Genomic DNA, 18,825 nt, shown 5'->3' with positions numbered 1-18,825 from the left:
CCATTAGAGATATTGACTAAATCCAAGGTAAATCATACAAGTCAAGTCGCCACCGCACTTCTATTTATCCAAAGGAATGGTTAGAAAGCGAACAAAAAACCTAAAAGTTTTAACAAAAACTAGTAAAAGAGAAACAGAGATCTGGGTAAGGGGGTTGGTTATGCAATGGGAAGGTGTTAGGCACCCAAAACATCCTAGGTACTCCTAGGGAGCCCTTTTCACACTTGTGTAACACCTCAAAATTTGCCCTCCTCTCTTGGGACTAGTTTAGCATTTTTCATTTCATGTTTTAGGACATTAGGCATTGGCATTTTGCATATCATATGAAAATAAGAAGGTCATCCTCCAGAGTCTTTTTCAGAAGAGGGAGATGGTACATGATTCAAGCCTGAGGGTCTCCATAAATTGATCACCAACCATCTGAGGGTTTGGGCTTCAATTAGGGTTTTCTTGGTTCTTCAAGGAGGTTGAGCATTATCTTGATTGCAAGGGTACATCATCATCATCATGGTTATGTCATCTTTAAGGGCTCCATTGTTCATGCTCAGGTTCCTTTGGATTAGGGTTTTGACCTCTGGTCAACCCTAATCAAGGACATTCTTTCAACCAGGGTTTCTCAAGGCAATGAGGTGTTTGTTGATGATGAAGATCACATGGTTATGTGGAGGAGCTTATTTGAGCTAGGGTTTCATTTCTGAGCCAATTCCCCAAGTGGTTGAGGCTCAAGCTGATCAGAGCATGTCAAGGCCATCTGAGGACCATAGAAAGTCAACTGTGCAAGAGCTGAGGGCTAGGAGGTGGAGAAATGGTTTGAAACACTTCATTCATGTTCAAAAGAGGTTCATTCATCATGCCAAACATCAATATTGAAGAATTTGAGGTTAGGACAAAAGTTTCCAAAAATGGAAAGTGACCTGTAATTTCAAGTTTCCAAAAATGGAAAGATTTTGGTTCAAATTCAACTTGATTTTACAACATCAAATAAGCTTCAAATGAAATTTTGATCAGCATGAAAGTTGAATATCTTTCTCTCCCCTTTTCAAAAAGTCCAAGATCATGAGCATCTGATGGATGGTTGAGGAGTTATGAGCAGATGATCACCAAGTGTGCATGAAACTTCAAAGTGCCATAACTTTTGATTCAAAACTCCAAAATGAGTCACTCTTTTTGCATATTGCTTGTCATGACCTATAATTTCCAAATCCAACATTGCATTGCATGAAATTTACTCACATGATCATTTGTTCATGCATGTTCATTTTGGAGGGAAAATGGAGAATTTGAATTTTATTGATCATACATGAAAAATACCATTGCCATTGTGTTCATGAGCTGATTTTGAGTGATATTGCACCTTGCATATGCACTGTTCACGTGTACAATTTGCCATGCACCACACACTTTTCCAATTTGGTCATACACCTCATTTTTTCTTAATCTCAATTAACCAATGCAAATTTTGATTAGCAAGGTGATTAGGACAGAGTATAAATGCTAAATCCTAACAGAATTTTCAGAGTTTACACACATTCTAGATCTAGATTTTGGTTTTCCCTCCATTTTTGCTCTCATCTCAAATCTTAAATTCTTTCAATTAACACCTCAATTTGACTGCATAATCGAGTTCATGGAACATCACTGAGTGCAAATCAAGTACTGGATTGAAGGTTTTGGTGAAGAAACAAGTTGCATCAACACATGAACATGAACATGGAGTTTTGAATTTCAGCTAGATCCAGACCAATTCAAGTGTCAATTTCTCTCCAAAGCTTCAAAGCAATCATAGAGGAGTGGATCTGGAGCTGGTGGAAGCTGTAGCACACGATTTTGGTCACTGCAAGTTCAGGTTGGTGAAATTTCGAATCTCATGTTTCTTCAATTCATTGCCATGATTAGATAGATCATTTGATGCTGAGAATTCTGATGTGTTTAGATTTAAATTTGGTGAAATATTGAAGGAGATATGTTGATTTTAAGTTTTGAACATGAAGATGTTTTCGTTCGATTCATGAAATGTGTGATGTTTTAGGCTTAGCTAATGTGATATCCTTGTTCTACGCATCAAGACCTTTCCATTGGTATGCATTTTGTGAATTTCTGCAATTATTTTTTTGTGCTACGCCGCCGGTCTCACCGGAGAAGAAGGCTGAGAAGCCTTGCGCCACCGTATGCATTTACGCCTAGGGTTTGCCCTGTGTGTTGCTCACGTGGCTCACTGAGTGGCAAAATGATTGGATCTCGTTTCTTTGACTGTTTCCACGCCCGCATTGAATCCGAGTTGGCATGCCAACTCAATTATTGAAACGGCAGTGTTTTATCAAAACGCGCTTGCCTTTCCTTGCTACATGGTTCGATTCCCACCTTTGGCAAATTGTGATTTATTTTTCCCAGCGCCTCTATTTTCATGCGTACATGGTTCGATCCTTGGCAATTGGCACTTTGTGAATTAATTTTTTCCTAGTGCTCATGTGGCTTCATTAACCTGAGTTCAACACTTGGCTGTAGCATTTTTCAAATTGCCTTCAAATTTCCATTTCCCTCCTTTGGGATAAATAACGCACGGTGGCGGCTCTGTGTCTTTTTTCGTCGGTTGTTTTTCGCGTATGCGACAGCTGGAGACTCTGCTGGGGACTATAGAAGTCGACCTTTTGCTGGTCCATCTTCCCTAAGCGAGTCAATCCTAGCGCTCTCTAGGGTAGTTTTGGTTGCTTGTGCTGCTTTATTTATTGCATTTATGATTATTATACCGTGTATATATTTGCATATATGTTTGCATGCATCATATTATCATTATGCTGGATTCTGTACAGGTTGGTTCCTCTGATGTGGGGTGGGTGTTCTGAGTGGGGCTAAAACCCAGGCCCGAGTATACACCTAGGATTAGCGTGGTCTCACGTTCCTCACATGTTGGTTGGGCATGTTGTTGTGACGTGACATACCACAAGCCGGACGAGGTTTTTCTGAGAGAGCTCTTTCATTGTGGAGTATTCCACTTTGGTTGGGTTATCTCTTTTGAGCTGTTGACTTCGGTGACCGTTCTTTCCCAGATCTTTGGTTTAGATAATCTTATGAGAGCTGCAACGGCACACCCGAAAGGGCAAACCCGTTGAGTATCTTGTCCGATTGTTAAGACCATTATCCGCCTTAGGATGACCTTATAGAATTCACCTGTGAGGGGAGGGTTTGATTCTTACAGATGCATGTTCTGATGGTGACTTTGATGATGACTCTGGTTCAGTTGGATCATGGATATTTATTTCTGAGATGCCGGAGTTCTGTCCGTGGTATTTATCAGTGGGGATCCGTTTATTTCAGGATTCCCTGGGTTGGTACAGATGATTTTGTTGATATCAGATCAGTGGTTCTCCAGTGATGATGGTGGTATATCCTTCGGTCCCGTTTATTTCGGAACCCCCGAGTTGGATTTATGGTTACTCAGGCCCTCAGATGGTTGTGATCAGTTCAGAGATCGGGGTTTCCGTACAGTTGATTTTCAGAGGACTTGGAGGATGGCACAATGCATTGCATTCATGCATCCGCATCATTCTCATTTTGCATTTATTCACATCTGACTCATGTTTATCCATATGCAGGGGAAATTCTTGATTGAGATCCTGGTTGAGAGACTTCTTTACTCAGATATGAGGGTCGGTTTGAAGGACGATGTTGTTTATAGTTTCTTCGACCCAGAGATCAGTGTGCTGAAAGAGATGACAGCATTGATTACGCCTGACCATGTGGGGATGTTCCGTGAGACTTATGGTGGTATTCTGAAGATGGTTTTCAGGCTCACAGACAGGGATAGGAGTGCCATCCATACTTTTCTCCAGTTTTATGATCCTGGTTTGAGATGCTTTGTCTTCCCGGATTACATATTGGGGCCTTTGATGGAGGACTATGCCGGTATCCTGGGTATTCAGATCAGAAATCAGGTTCCTTTTTATGCTACTAAGGAAGAACCTGATGTTGGTGGGATCTCCCGTGCTCTTTATTTGAGCCCCGAAGTGACTAAAGGAGGTCTGAAGGAGAAGGGAAAGTTGCCTGGTTTTCATCTGAGTTTCTTGGAGGCTAAAGCCAAGGAGCATGCTGTTTTGGGTGATTGGAAGGCTGCCTGTGCTCTGCTTGCTGCGAGCATTTATGGAGTCATCTTGTTCCCTAACCAGAAGAACTTTGTGGATATTAATGCCATCCGGGTGTTTGTGCAGAGGAATCCCATTCCTACTTTGGTTGGGGATGTTTATTACTCGGTCCATAATTGGAACGAGAAGCGGCGTGGGGGATTGATCAGATGTTGTGCTCAACTTTTGTACAAATGGTTCGTGGGGTATTTGCCTGCCAGAGGTGCCTTTGTTCTTCTTGACCATACTGTCAATTGGGCAACCAAGTTGATGGGTTTGCGAGCCAAGGACATAGCTTGGACTCACAGTAGTGGGGCTGGACAAGATTTCATTTGCAGTTGTGGGAGTTTTCCCGATGTGCCTCTTATAGGAGTTCAAGGTTGTATTAACTATAACCCGACGCTTCTTAAGAGACAAATGGGATTCTCTATGGAGGTTCCTCCTCTCAAGTGTGAGATTCAGGAGTCTTGCTACTTCCCGGTTGAGGGTAATCAGTCATCGTTGAGGCCAGTGTCTGATGCATGGCGCCGCATTCAAAGGAAAGGCAAATTTTCTTGGGGTAGAGCTAATAACAGGTCTTTTCCTCCATTTGATGATTGGCTCAAGAAGAGGGTTGAGCTCACACATCTACCATTTCCTATGGGTGATCCTTGGTATCCGTTGATTGAGGAATCTCATTCCTCTGTCAGTATGGAAGAATTCCTTGAGATGAAAAGGGAGAGAGGTCAGCTGCATGCAGAGAAGACTGAGTTGGAGATGAGTGTTGCTAGAATCCAAATGGCTAATCAGGAAATCAAAGGGAAAATAGAAGACCAGGATAAGAGACATGCTCTTGTGGTGAAGCGTTTTGAGATAGACACCGCTTATTATGGCAAGATCATCCAAGCTTTAGAGTCATCCACGAGGGAGCATGACATCACCAAGGAGAAGTTGGCTAGAGCTTTGAAGATCATTGAGGATAAGAAGAGAAAACAAATCCTTGTGAAGGCTCAGAGGGAAGCTAGAGCCAAAGTCCTTACCACAGAATGGGAAGCGGAGAAAGTGAAGATTATGGCTGAGAGAGATCATTATCTTGCTGAGAGGGATCATTATTTCTGACAGATGAAGATTCACCAGAAGGAGGTGGGAAGACTGCAGCAGGAGAACACTGAGCTCATGGTTGATGATGCAGAGCCTTCTGTGGGACCTTCTTCAGTGTAGACTTTTGTTGTTATGTGTGGATTATCGTCAGGCCTGTTGACGGAATTCACTTGCTTGTATTTGCTTTCTGATTCTGGAGAATTGTAATTTGATTTGTATCAGCCTGATGTATGACTCTTGCACGTACTGTGCGCTTTTGATATACGGTGGTTGTTATCATTCGGTGATTGATCTTCAAGCTTTATTTGCTTTCCTGTATGCGCTCACATAGCACACACATGGTCGGGTGACATCTTTGCTAAATCATAATTCTCTGCTCTGTATGGCAAAATCAGATGATTGATGTCAGAATGTGGTTGTCAAATTATTATCTGTCTCGATGAAACCAGGGTTGAAAGACAGAGTGTTCCTCATATGGATAGACATTGCATTCATGCATGAATCATGATAACTTGTCTTCTATTTTGCAGGTGTCGGTTTCTAACGTGTTTGATTGTTTCAGGAATCATTGCTCACGCACGTAGAATCATTCCTTTGCACATAGCACGTCCGCATAGATACCCTACCAGGCGCAACAAATCCAAACTGATGGATACATCTAACGCAGATATTCTCGAGCTGAAAGAGAAGATGGGAGAGCTGATCAACGTTATGCAAGGGTTCGCCTTGGGACAGAAGGCATTGGTTGAGAAAGTAGAGAAGCTTGAGCGGGCTTCTGCTGCTAACAGTGGTAATAATCTAGAGGGGGTCTCCAACAACGGTCTCGGCGGTTCTAGGGATGGTGGTGATCCCAGAAAGAAGACGACTACTGCTGGTGTGGTAATCAACAACGGTGGTGTGTTTGGTTTTGCTGCAGGCGGTGGGCCGGGTCCTGTAGTCAATAATGTGAAAGATAATCAGATTCCTCCTTTCTTTGGGGCTGAGGAGGATAGGGAAGAGGATCAGTTCTTAGTACTGAATGAGCAGTTTGGCCAATATGGTGTTCAACCGCCAAACAAGGAGATTCAGGCACTGGCAGAGAAGATAAGGGCTTTGGAAAGCTATGATACTCCCGGGGTTGTCAACATGTCAAACACGGGGCTGGTTGAGGGGATTGTGATCCCGCAGAAGTTTAAAGCGCCTGCGTTTGATAAATACAATGGGAGTTCTTGCCCGGAAACTCATCTCCAGGCTTTCGTCCGAAAGATTTCTGCCTATATTATGGACCAGAAGCTCTGGATGTACTTCTTCCAGGATAGCTTGTCTAGGGGATCTCTTGAGTGGTATACTAAACTGAGATTATCAGACATTAAGAGCTGGCAGGATCTTGGAGATGCGTTCTTTAAATAATATCAATTCAATGCTGACATGGCTCCTAGCCGTACCCAGTTGTAGGGTATGTCTTAGAAGCCTAATGAAGGGTTTAAAGAATATGCACAGAGGTGGAGGGAGTTGGCTGCCTGAGTTCAACCTCCATTGGTAGATCGGGAGATGTCTGATCTGTTCATGGGTACCCTGCATGGGACCTTTGCTGAAAGAATGGTGGAATGCCCGGTTACCAACTTTGCAGACATAGTGGTGGAAGGGGAAAGAATTGAGAGCTGGTTGAAGATGGGAAAGATACAGGGTAATGCTTCATCATCTAGATCGAAGAAACCCTTTGGTAATGGCCAGCGAAAAAAGGAGGGTGACACAAGTGTTGTGTATACCCAAAGAGGACAAGGTAGGGATCGTTACTACCAGCACACTACTGCGGTAACCATTCCTGCTGATAATCAGCCTGCACAACAACATCAACAACAGCAACATCCACAGCAACGACAACCATTTCAACAGAGACCGCAGAGGGCCGGGTATCAGGTGAGAGGGCGAATGACTGATCGTCAACTTGATAGGCCACCTGTGACATACTCATTCTTGCTGAAGAAGTTGAAAGATTTGGGGTTGGTCCAGCTGAGGACGTTGGCTCCGTTGAGACCTGACCAGAGGCCTGCCAACTATGATGAGAATGCCAAGTGTGAATTCCACTCTGGTGCCCCTGGACACAATGTGGAGAATTGTAAAGCTTTTAAGCATGTGGTCCAGGACTTGGTGGATTCTAAGGCAATCAATTTTGCACCATCACCAAATGTAAATGCTAATCCCATGTCCGCGCATGGTCAGATGGGGGTGAATGCAATTTCTGAAGATAAGGGAAGAATCTGGGTGACGGATGTGGACCAGTTGAAGACTCCATTGGCTGAGGTCAAGAGACAACTGTTGCAGAATGGGGTCTTCCCGGGTTGTGGTGATCATTGTGTTGCTTGCATTGTTGCTCCGAATGGATGTGTGATATTGAGGGAGGCTGTCCAGAGGATGATGGATGAGGGAAGCCTCAGATTTGAGAAGGTTGGTTTAGAGAGGGAGGATATCTCCACCATAACCATTTACTTTTATCCGATCGACTTGTCAGTGCTGGAAGATGCAGCTCCAGTTACCGTCACGGTACCTGGGCCAATTCCTTATGACAATGATGATGCGGTGCCGTGGCACTATGGTGGGGAGGTTTATTGCAATGGAGAGAAGCAGGAGGATCAGGCTGCGGGTGAAACCACCGTTTCAAAGGTGGATAATGCCGGACCCGGTGGTTTCACTCGCAGTGGAAGGTTGTTTGCACCTGACGCTTTGAGGAGTGGGGATGGAGAGAAAGAAAAGAAAGATAAGGCCGAGGCTTTAGCCAAGGCAAGAGGGAAGCAGGTGGTGAGCGAGGGTACTCCTGTAGCGACACCGGCGCCTGGTGGGTCAGAAAAAGAACTTGATGATGAAGCTGAGGAATTTCTGAGGATCATCAAGAAGTCTGAGTATAAGCTTGTTGATCATCTGCAGCAGACTCCATCCAAGATTTCAATCCTGTCATTGCTGTTAAGCTCCGAGGGGCATAGAGAGGCTTTGTTGAAAATATTGAAGAGAGCCTATGTTCCTTAGGAGATTACGATTAATCAGCTGGAGACAGTGGTGTCAAACGTCAATGCCAGCCATGGGCTGGGTTTCACTGATCTGGATTTGACGGTGGATGGGCGTAATCATAATAGGGCATTACACATTGCAATGGAGTGTAAAGGAGCAGTGCTCTCGCACGTGTTGGTGGATACCGGCTCATCACTCAATGTGTTGCCTAAAAAGGCCCTGGCGAAGCTGGACTGTGAAGGATTGGTTCTGAGGCCAACTGATTTGGTGGTGAGAGCTTTTGATGGTTTGAAGCGGGCTGTGTTTGGGGAAGTGGAGCTCCCTGTGAAGATCAGGCCCGAGGTGTTTAAGTTCGTATTCTATGTCATGGATATTCAGCCGACATACAGTTGCCTGTTGGGTCGACCATGGATACACGCTGCTGGGGCAGTGACTTCAACTTTGCACCAGAAATTGAAGTATATCTGGGACGGGCAGGTCGTAACAGTTTGTGGAGAGGAGGACATTTTCGTAAGCCACTTGTCATCGTTCAAATATGTTGAAATGGACGGTGAAATTGTTGAAACGCCAAGTCATGCATTCGAAACCGTCAAGGTGGAGAATGCTATTTTTGCCAAAGAAGAAAAGAAGCCGTCCATTTCTTCGTACAAACAGGCTGCTGAGGTGGTGAAGAGTGGAGAAGCCCCAGGTTGGGGAAAGATGATTGACATTGCCACCAAGGAAGACAGGTTTGGGGTTGGTTATCAGCCGGGCCGAGGCTCGTCTGGGTAGAGCAAGGGACGTCGTCAACCATTCACGTTCACCAGTGCTGGAATGCTAGATCCAGATCACATCTGCGTGGTGGGTGAAGAGATCGACAGTGACTGCGAGCTCGACTCGTGGATAAAACCGTGCGTACCAGGGATGGAGATCCAGAATTGGAAGGCCGAAAAGATCATCACTGTCACTCTACGTGAAGAGTAATATTTCTGTTTTTCAATTCTGTCTGCATGAAAGCCATACGTTTTGCCCGAAACGTAATGGTTCATTGTAAGGGCCACCTCATGTGTTTCATTTTGCAAAGTTTGCATCATCAATAAAAGGATGTTTTTTCATTAAAAGCGGTGTTCCCTGTTTTTCATTTATTTTTGCAGTTTAATAAAAAAAAAATGGCAATGTTTGTTTTCATTTTCCTTCTTTTCGTTTGCTTCGTTCCGGTTCTAAAGCAATGCATGAATCAACATTCATGCAGATGCGATCATTCTCTGGATCTCATTGATAACAATCCTGTTACACCCTCATATGACTTCGACAATCCAATCTATCATGCCGAAGAAGAAGGCGAAGAAGATTGTGAACTGCCGGAGGAATTAGCCAGGTTGTTGAAACAAGAGGAGAAGGTGATTCAGCCGCACGAGGAGCAAGTTGAGATTGTGAATCTGGGTACCGAGGAGGTTAGAAAAGAAGTGAAGGTTGGGGCCGCTTTGGAGGTGAATGTCAAGAGCAGAATGGTAGCCTTGTTGGGAGAGTATGTTGATATCTTCGCCTGGTCTTATCAAGATATGCCAGGGTTGGATACCGATATCGTTGTGCACAAGTTACCATTGAGAGCAGATTGTCCTCCGGTGAAGCAGAAGTTGCGCAGAACTCGACCCGAGATGGCCATGAAAATCAAAGAAGAGGTGCAGAAGCAGTTGGATGCTGGTTTCCTAGCTGTTACTAATTATCCGCCTTGGGTCGCGAATATTGTGTCGGTCCCGAAGAAGGATGGGAAGGTGATAATGTGTGTGGACTACCGGGATTTGAATAGAGCTAGCCCGAAGGATGATTTCCCATTACCTCACATCGATGTGTTGGTAGATAATACAACTCAATTCTCGGTGTTTTCCTTCATGGATGGCTTTTCTGGCTATAATCAAATCAAAATGTCGCCAGATGATATGGAGAAAACAACGTTCATCACACCGTGGGGTACTTTTTGTTATAAGGTGATGCCATTCGGTCTCAAGAATGCCGGTGCCACATATCAGAGGGCCATGGTGACTTTGTTTCATGATATGATTCATCATGAAATTGAATGCTATGTTGATGACATGATAGCAAAGTCCCAAATAGAAGAGGGGCATCTGGTAGATCTGGCCAAGCTGTTTGACCGGTTGAGACAATTCAGGCTGAGGTTGAATCCGAATAAGTGCACTTTCGGGGTGCGGTCCGGTAAGTTGCTGGGGTTTATTGTAAGCGAAAGAGGAATCGAGGTTGATCCTGTTAAGGTAAAAGCAATACGAGAAATGCCTGAACCGAGGACAGAAAAAGAGGTTCGTGGTTTCTTAGGTAGATTGAACTACATTTCACGGTTCATATCTCATCTAACAGCCACGTGTGAACCCATATTCAAGCTGTTGAGAAAAGATCAAACGGTCAGGTGGAATAATGATTGCCAAGCGGCATTTGAAAAAATAAAAGAATATTTGCAGGAGCCTCCGATTCTGATGCCTCCTGTGGAGGGACGACCGTTAATTCTGTACTTGACAGTCCTCGAGGGGTCTATGGGGTGTGTACTGGGGCAGCATGACGAGTCTGGTCGAAAAGAGCATGCAATTTATTACCTTAGCAAAAAGTTTACCGACTGTGAAACAAGATATTCACTGCTCGAGAAAACTTGTTGTGCTTTGGTATGGGCTGCTCGCCGACTGAGACAGTATATGCTGGTTTATACCACTTTGTTGATTTCCAAGATGGATCCAATCAAGTATATTTTTGAGAAGCCAGCATTGACCGGACGGGTTGCGAGGTGGCAAATGATTTTGACTGAGTACGATATTCAGTATACCTCTCAAAAAGCAATCAAGGGGAGTGTATTGTCTGATTACCTCGCTCAGCAACCCATTGAGGATTATCAACCAATGAAGTTTGAGTTCCCTGATGAGGACATCATGTTTCTCAAGTCGAAAGATTGTGAGGAACCGATCCCGGAGGAGGGGCCTGACCCTGAATCCGAATGGATTCTGATGTTTGATGGGGCCGTTAACGTGAATGGTAGTGGAGTTGGTGTTATTTTAGTTACGCCGAAAGGATCCCACATTCCTTTTGCTTCCCGGCTAACGTTTGAATGCACCAACAACGTGGCTGAATACGAAGCTTGCATCTTGGGTATTGAAGAGGCGATTGATTTGCGGATCAAGAACCTTGTTATCTATGGAGATTCAGCTTTGGTTGTGAACCAGGTTAACGGGAAATGGTATAGGCATCAATCCCATTTAGTTCCATACCGGGACTATACGAGGAGATTGTTGACGTTCTTCCCCAAGGTGAAATTGCATCATGTGCCGAGAGAAGAGAATCCTTTGGCGAATGCTTTGGCTACTCTGGCTTCCTTGATTAAGGTGCAGTGGTGGAATCAGTTCCCTAGCATTGAGGTGAGACGTTTGGATAGACCGGCTTATGTGTTTGCTGTTGACACAGAGCCTGATGATGAAAAGCCGTGGTATTTTGATATCAAGCGCTATCTGGAAACCCAGGAGTATCCTGAGGGAGCATCCCAGAAGGACCGAAAGACTCTGAGAAGGTTGGCCATGGTGTTCTATCTGAACAAGGATGGGGTTTTGTACAAGCGGAATTTCGATTGGGTGCTGCTCAGATGTGTTGATGACAAAGAAGCAAGCCAATTGATGAAAGAAGTACACGAGGGGTCGTTTGGTACCCATGCCAGTGGGAATGCGATGGTGAAAAAGCTGCTGAGGGCTGGATATTATTGGATGACGATGGAGGCCCAGTGTTTCAATTTCGTGCGGAAGTGTCATAAATGCCAGATTTATGCTGATAAGGTGCACGTGCCTCCAAATCCGTTGAGCTTAATGTCGTCTCCGTGGCCGTTTGCTATGTGGGGCATTGATATGATCGGAAAGATCGAGCCTACGGCTTCGAATGGGCACCGATTCATATTAGTGGCTATTGATTACTTCACCAAATGGGTGGAAGCGGCATCTTATGCAAATGTGACGAAGCAGGTCGTTGCCAGATTCCTGAAAAGGGACATCATTTGCAGATATGGGGTTCCCGAGAGAATCATTACTGATAATGGTTCTAATCTCAACAATAAGATGATGGCAGAACTGTGTCGGGAGTTCAAGATAGAGCATCACAATTCTTCTCCTTATCGTCCGAAGATGAATGGGGCGGTCGAGGCGGCCAATAAGAACATTAAGAAGATTGTGCAGAAGATGGTCGTGACCTATAAGGATTGGCACGAGATGTTGCCGTTTGCATTGCATGGGTATCGAACCTCGGTGCGTACATCTACCGGGGCAACACCTTTCTCACTTGTGTATGGGATGGAAGCCGTGCTACCAGTTGAGGTCCAGATTCCTTCGTTGAGAGTCCTGATGGACGTGAAATTGGAAGAAGCGGAATGGGTAAGGACTCGGTACGAAGAGTTGAGCCTGATTGAGGAAAAGAGGTTGGCGGCCATCTGTCATGGGCAGTTGTACCAGCAGCGAATGAAGCACACTTTTGACCGAAAGGTGCGACCTCGGGTATACCATGCGGGAGATATGGTGTTGAAAAGGATCCTTCCTCCTCAGAACGATTGTCGGGGCAAGTGGACACCCAATTATGAAGGTCCATTCATGGTCAAGAAGGTTTTCTCTGGCGGAGCCTTGTTGTTGACGACCATGGATGGCGAGGATTTTCCATCCCCTGTGAATGCGGACGCAGTTAAAAAATACTTCGTATAAAGAGACCCGCTGGACGAAAAGAATAAAATAGTCCAAGCAAAAAAGGGCATCCCGGCGAACCAGAAAAAATGAAAAAGGTTCGGGCAAAAATTAGGGATAAAAAAAAAGGAAAAACTGTACACCCGACAAGTCGAAAACCCCACAAGGGCGGCTTGGGCAAAAAAGGGTATCCCGGTGGACTGAAAACCCGAAAGGGCGGTCCAGGCAAAAGAGGGGTTGAAACGAACAACTGCGTCTAGCATGATCGTTTGTGTTTTGGTTAAGGCACCTGGATAATCCCCAGCAGAGATCAGTCGGAAGCGTCTTGTTCAGAAGGCAGAAAGCACGGAGAGTCTTGAGGACATATGGGGTGTAACCGAGTTGGAACTCGATGAGATCGCGGTTTCACATTGCCATTAGGATAGATTTTCCTTTTGTGCGCAATTACCTCTTTTTAGGAATTGCTTCCTGTGTATTGCTCGGTTTTGAGCTACCTTTTTCAATCAATAAAATGCATATTCAGTCAAATAATTTTGTTTTTTTGTTTTCATTACCGCTTTGATTGCAAAAACATCCGTTTATTTTGATAAGAATCTTTGCATTTTGAGACATACAGGTCCCTTCCGATGCATGTTTATAAGATTGAAAACGTGAAATCTTATTCGGAAGGTAGAGTGACCCAGGTGTTGAAATCTTGGCACGCCTGGGGAAAGTTTTTATCTAACGATCTCTTTTGCAGGTGCTGTTAGATAGATTCACTCACTTGCAGGTTGTGATGTGAAGCTTTTTGACAAAAGATCCTCGTGGAGTCCAATCAGGGACAAAGGAATTGACGAATGATAAAGACGGTGAAAGAATGGCGACGATCCTGAAGGATTAATCAAGAAGACTCTTCAAAGTCTGAAAAATGGAAAGTTGACACTATGGTTAGATGGTGAATGCCAGCGGTCGACGAGTCGACAGGTGTTCCATGACAAGTATTCCGTATCCCCCCAGTGGATTCGAGGCAGCCAAGTCTGAAGTGTGCTGTGTCCCTAGCAGGTTTGAGGTTGTTATCTCCCCAGCGGGTTCGAGATCGGTATTTCCTCGGCAGTCAAGCCTGAAGAGTGCGTTGGTGGATTCTTCCCCAGCAAGTCGAAGATTGCTGTTTGCCCCGCAGAGTGCGTTGAGGGTCTCTTCCCCAGCGAAGTCCCCAAGCGGATCGGGTTCAGTGGAGGTCATCCCTGGTGAGGGTGGTCATTTCCCCAGCAGCAGTGCTATTCCCCAACAGGGTGGAGATTGGAGCGATAGCAAGTTCCTCAGTAGAGTGCCTCGAACTCCCCAGTAGAGTCCCATGAGGGGGATACTTTTTATGCATTCATCATTTAGAGAAGCATAGCATATTGCATAGTTAATTGCGTAGCATTTCCATGATTATGGAGCATTACGCTAAAAAACTCATACATCCGCATTGCAAGCATAAACTAGTCTCAAGCCGTGGTTACTGTTTGAGAATTGGTTTAGTTGGTTGGAAGATCAGCATCAACATTGCAAGCATGAGTTAGACTCAAGCCGTGGTTACTGTTTGAAAGTTGGTTTCACCGGATGGTGAAGATATTACTCTGAGGAGTTTAGCATCGTGACGTTGGGTCAACGACATCCCCCAGTAGTGCGATATTGGAGGAAGATTTCTGTCGTGCGAGATGGAAGTTGGAGGTGTTACTCTGAGGAGTTTAGCATCGTGATTCTGAATCAACAATGTTCCCCAGTAGTGCGATATTGGAGGAAAATTTTCCGTCGAGCGGGGATGGAAATAAAGATCAAAGAACGTTACGCGATCAACGCGAAAATCGAAGAATGGAGAAAAGGAAGTGTTGCGGCATTTTCTGGAGAACGGGGTTCAAATGGAGATTGGAGTTGAAGATTATATCTGGGATGAGGTCCTCAGGATTTTCTTCTGATCATGTGTCACCTTAGACTTTGGCGAGGCCAACAGAAGTCGTTATGGGTATCTTCGGAGGAGGAAATGCACATGATTACCTTCCTGTTGAGGAGGTGTACCCTCTGATATGTCGGCATCAGAGTGGCGTTTTGGTGTTATTTCCGGCATTGCCAGCGGAATTATCACAAGAAAATGGAGAACGGGGTTCAAATGGAGAGAAGGAAGTGCTGGGCATTTTCTGGAGAGCGGGGTCCAAATGGAGAAAGGGAGACACAGGGTGTTTTCTGGAGAATGGGGTTCACAATGACGATCGAGAGTTATTGTCAGGCGATTGGGGTTCAAGTGGAGAACGGGGTTCATTGTTTGGCAAACAGGAGTGATTTGAAGTCATCAGGGTTCAAATGCGGTGATCAGGGATCATACGCGCGAAAATATTTGTTCGGGGTCCAAGAAAAGTAAAAATAAAAAATCAATCAAGAAGTTTTGGGGTTCAAGAAAAGCAAAAAAAAATATAAAAAATAATATTCCCCAGCCGAGCGCAAATTGTTCGTCTGTTCTTGGTATTCAACCACTCTTCACCCTGATCATCTGAAAGCCGAGGCTGTTCATATCGACAGGTTCATAGTGGATTGAATAGGGGCAGCTGTAACACCTCAAAATTTGCCCTCCTCTCTTGGGACTAGTTTAGCATTTTGCATTTCATGTTTTAGGACATTAGGCATTGGCATTTTGCATATCATATGAAAATAAGAAGGTCATCCTCCAGAGTCTTTTTCAGAAGAGGGAGATGGTACATGATTCAAGCCTGAGGGTCTCCATAAATTGATCACCAACCATCTGAGGGTTTGGGCTTCAATTAGGGTTTTCTTGGTTCTTCAAGGAGGTTGAGCATTATCTTGATTGCAAGGGTACATCATCATCATCATGGTTATGTCATTTTTAAGGGCTCCATTGTTCATGCTCAGGTTCCTTTGGATTAGGGTTTTGACCTCTAGTCAACCCTAATCAAGGACATTCTTTCAACCAGGGTTTCTCAAGGCAATGAGGTGTTTGTTGATGATGAAGATCACATGGTTATGTGGAGGAGCTTATTTGAGCTAGGGTTTCATTTCTGAGCCAATTCCCCAAGTGGTTGAGGCTCAAGCTGATCAGAGCATGTCAAGGCCATCTGAGGACCATAGAAAGTCAATTGTGCAAGAGCTGAGCTAGGAGGTGGAGAAATGGTTTGAAACACTTCATTCATGTTCAAAAGAGGTTCATTCATCATGCCAAACATCAATATTGAAGAATTTGAGGTTAGGACAAAAGTTTCCAAAAATGGAAAGTGACCTGTAATTTCAAGTTTCCAAAAGTCCAAGATCTTTCTCTCCCCTTTTCAAAAAGTCCAAGATCATGAGCATCTGATGGATGGTTGAGGAGTTATGAGCAGATGATCACCAAGTGTGCATGAAACTTCAAAGTGCCATAACTTTTGATTCAAAACTCCAAAATGAGTCACTCTTTTTGCATATTGCTTGTCATGACCTATAATTTCCAAATCCAACATTGCATTTCATGAAATTTACTCACATGATCATTTGTTCTTGCATGTTCATTTTGGAGGGAAAATGGAGAATTTGAATTTTATTGATCATACATGAAAAATACCGTTGCCATTGTGTTCATGAGCTGATTTTGAGTGATATTGCACCTTGCATGTGCACTGTTCACGTGTATAATTTGCCATGCACCACACACTTTTCCAATTTGGTCACACACCTCATTTTTTCTTAATCTCAATTAACCAATGCAAATTTTGATTAGCAAGGTGATTAGGACAGAGTATAAATGCTAAATCCTAACAGAATTTTCAGAGTTTACACACATTCTAGATCTAGATTTTGGTTTTCCCTCCATTTTTGCTCTCATCTCAAATCTTAAATTCTTTCACATAACACCTCAATTTTACTGCATAATCGAGTTCATGGAACATCACTGAGTGCAAATCAAGTACTGGATTGAAAGTTTTGGTGAAGAAACAAGTTGCATCAACACATGAACATGAACATGGAGTTTTGAATTTCAGCTATATCCAGACCAATTCAAGTGTCAATTTCTCTCCAAAGCTTCAAAGCAATCATAGAGGAGTGGATCTGGAGCTGGTGGAAGCTGTAGCACACGATTTTGGTCACTGCAAGTTCAGGTTGGTGAAATTTCGAATCTCATGTTTCTTCAATTCATTGCCATGATTAGATAGATCATTTGATGCTGAGAATTCTGATGTGTTTAGATTTAAATTTGGTGAAATATTGAAGGAGATATGTTGATTTTAAGTTTTGAACATGAAGATGTTTTCGTTCGATTCATGAAATGTGTGATGTTTTAGGCTTAGCTAATGTGATATCCTTGTTCTATGCATCAAGACCTTTCCATTGGTATGCATTTTGTGAATTTCTGCAATTATTTTTTTGTGCTGCGCCGCCGGTCTCACCGGAGAAGAAGGCTTAGAAGCCTTGCGCCACCGTATGCATTTACGCCTAGGGTTTGCCCTGTGTGTTGCTCACGTGGCTCACTGAGTGGCAAAATGATTGGATCTCGTTTCTTTGACTGTTTCCACGCCCGCATTGAATCCGAGTTGGCATGCCAACTCAATTATTGAAATGGCAGTGTTTTATCAAAACGCACTTGCCTTTCCTTGCTACATGGTTCGATTCCCACCTTTGGCAAATTGTGATTTATTTTTCCCAGCGCCTCTATTTTCATGCGTACATGGTTCGATCCTTGGCAATTGGCACTTTGTGAATTAATTTTTTCCCAGCGCTCATGTGGCTTCATTAACCTGAGTTCAACACTTGGTTGTAGCATTTTTCAAATTGCCTTCAAATTTCCATTTCCCTCCTTTGGGATAAATAACGCACGGTGGCGGCTATGTGTCTTTTTCCGCCGGTTGTTTTTCGCGTATGCGACAACTTGTTGTAAAGGTTGTTGTTTTTTTGAAAAAATTTGTTTGTGCAAACATGATTGAAGAGATGAGAGGAGAATATACAAGTTTATTTACATTTTGTGTTTGGATGGATAAACCCATTGCCTAGGTACCATCTTAAAAAAAGATTAGGATCAAAACCTCATAGTTCGGGGTAAAAATCTCAAAATGAGTTGGTGAATTGATTGGTCCAAAAGCCTTAAGGTCTTTTGTTATCCAAGGGAGAAAACTCAACCTAAAACCACAAATCCACCATGTGAGGATAGCTTCAACATGCTAGTGAGGGGTTAACCCTATAATAAGCATGGAAGACTCATTGTCCATCACTAAGGATATAGGTGAGTATTACATCTACCTCAAGGATAACTCAAACCTAATAGCTAAAGGTTATGGAAAATTTGATTAAGAAAGTGGTCATTGGAACCACAAAAAGACATTTGAATGGGTTATATTTACCAATTAGAAGTATATACAAAAATGGTCAAAGTTGACTTAAAGATTCAATTCAAAATAAGTGTTATGAAAAGAAGGTTTGAAAATCAAAAGCCTAAGGCTTAGGTTTCTAATGTTTGAAAACAAATGTAAAATGTTTGCACAAAAGTTTTGGCTTGGGTTAGAGTGGAGGGAAGAAGAAGAATGGCTAAGTCCTAAGTAAAGCAAAAAGGTGAGGGATAAAGAAACAAAACCACAATGGAGTTCCTCTCTTGAGATCATATTGATGATCCAAGTAGCTCCCATCCTTTGGAATAAGCAATCACACAAAGCATAAATTCAAGCAATCATCAAACAAGTCTCTTAAGAGATCCTCAATGCATCTTGTCTCTTCCACTTTGGATGAACATGGTAATGGTTCCTCAAATTTGGATCAAGGTGGAATCCCTAGCACAAGAACACACACATCAAAGAGTTTTATGGAACAAACCAAGAATGGACAAGAGTGAGTTTAGAGGTTTTGGGTCCTTCATGGTCATCTTCAACATTAAGGTCCTTTTACTCCAATTGCATGATTTAGAAAACAACCTATCCTTAATGCAAAGCCATTCACTTGATCAATTGATCAAGATGAAT

Source organism: Lathyrus oleraceus, chromosome 3, assembly GCF_024323335.1.
Source record: "Lathyrus oleraceus cultivar Zhongwan6 chromosome 3, CAAS_Psat_ZW6_1.0, whole genome shotgun sequence".
Classification (NCBI taxonomy): Eukaryota; Viridiplantae; Streptophyta; class Magnoliopsida; order Fabales; family Fabaceae; genus Lathyrus; species Lathyrus oleraceus.
The sequence above is the reverse complement of the archived record's forward strand: the minus strand, read 5'-3'. Positions refer to the sequence as shown.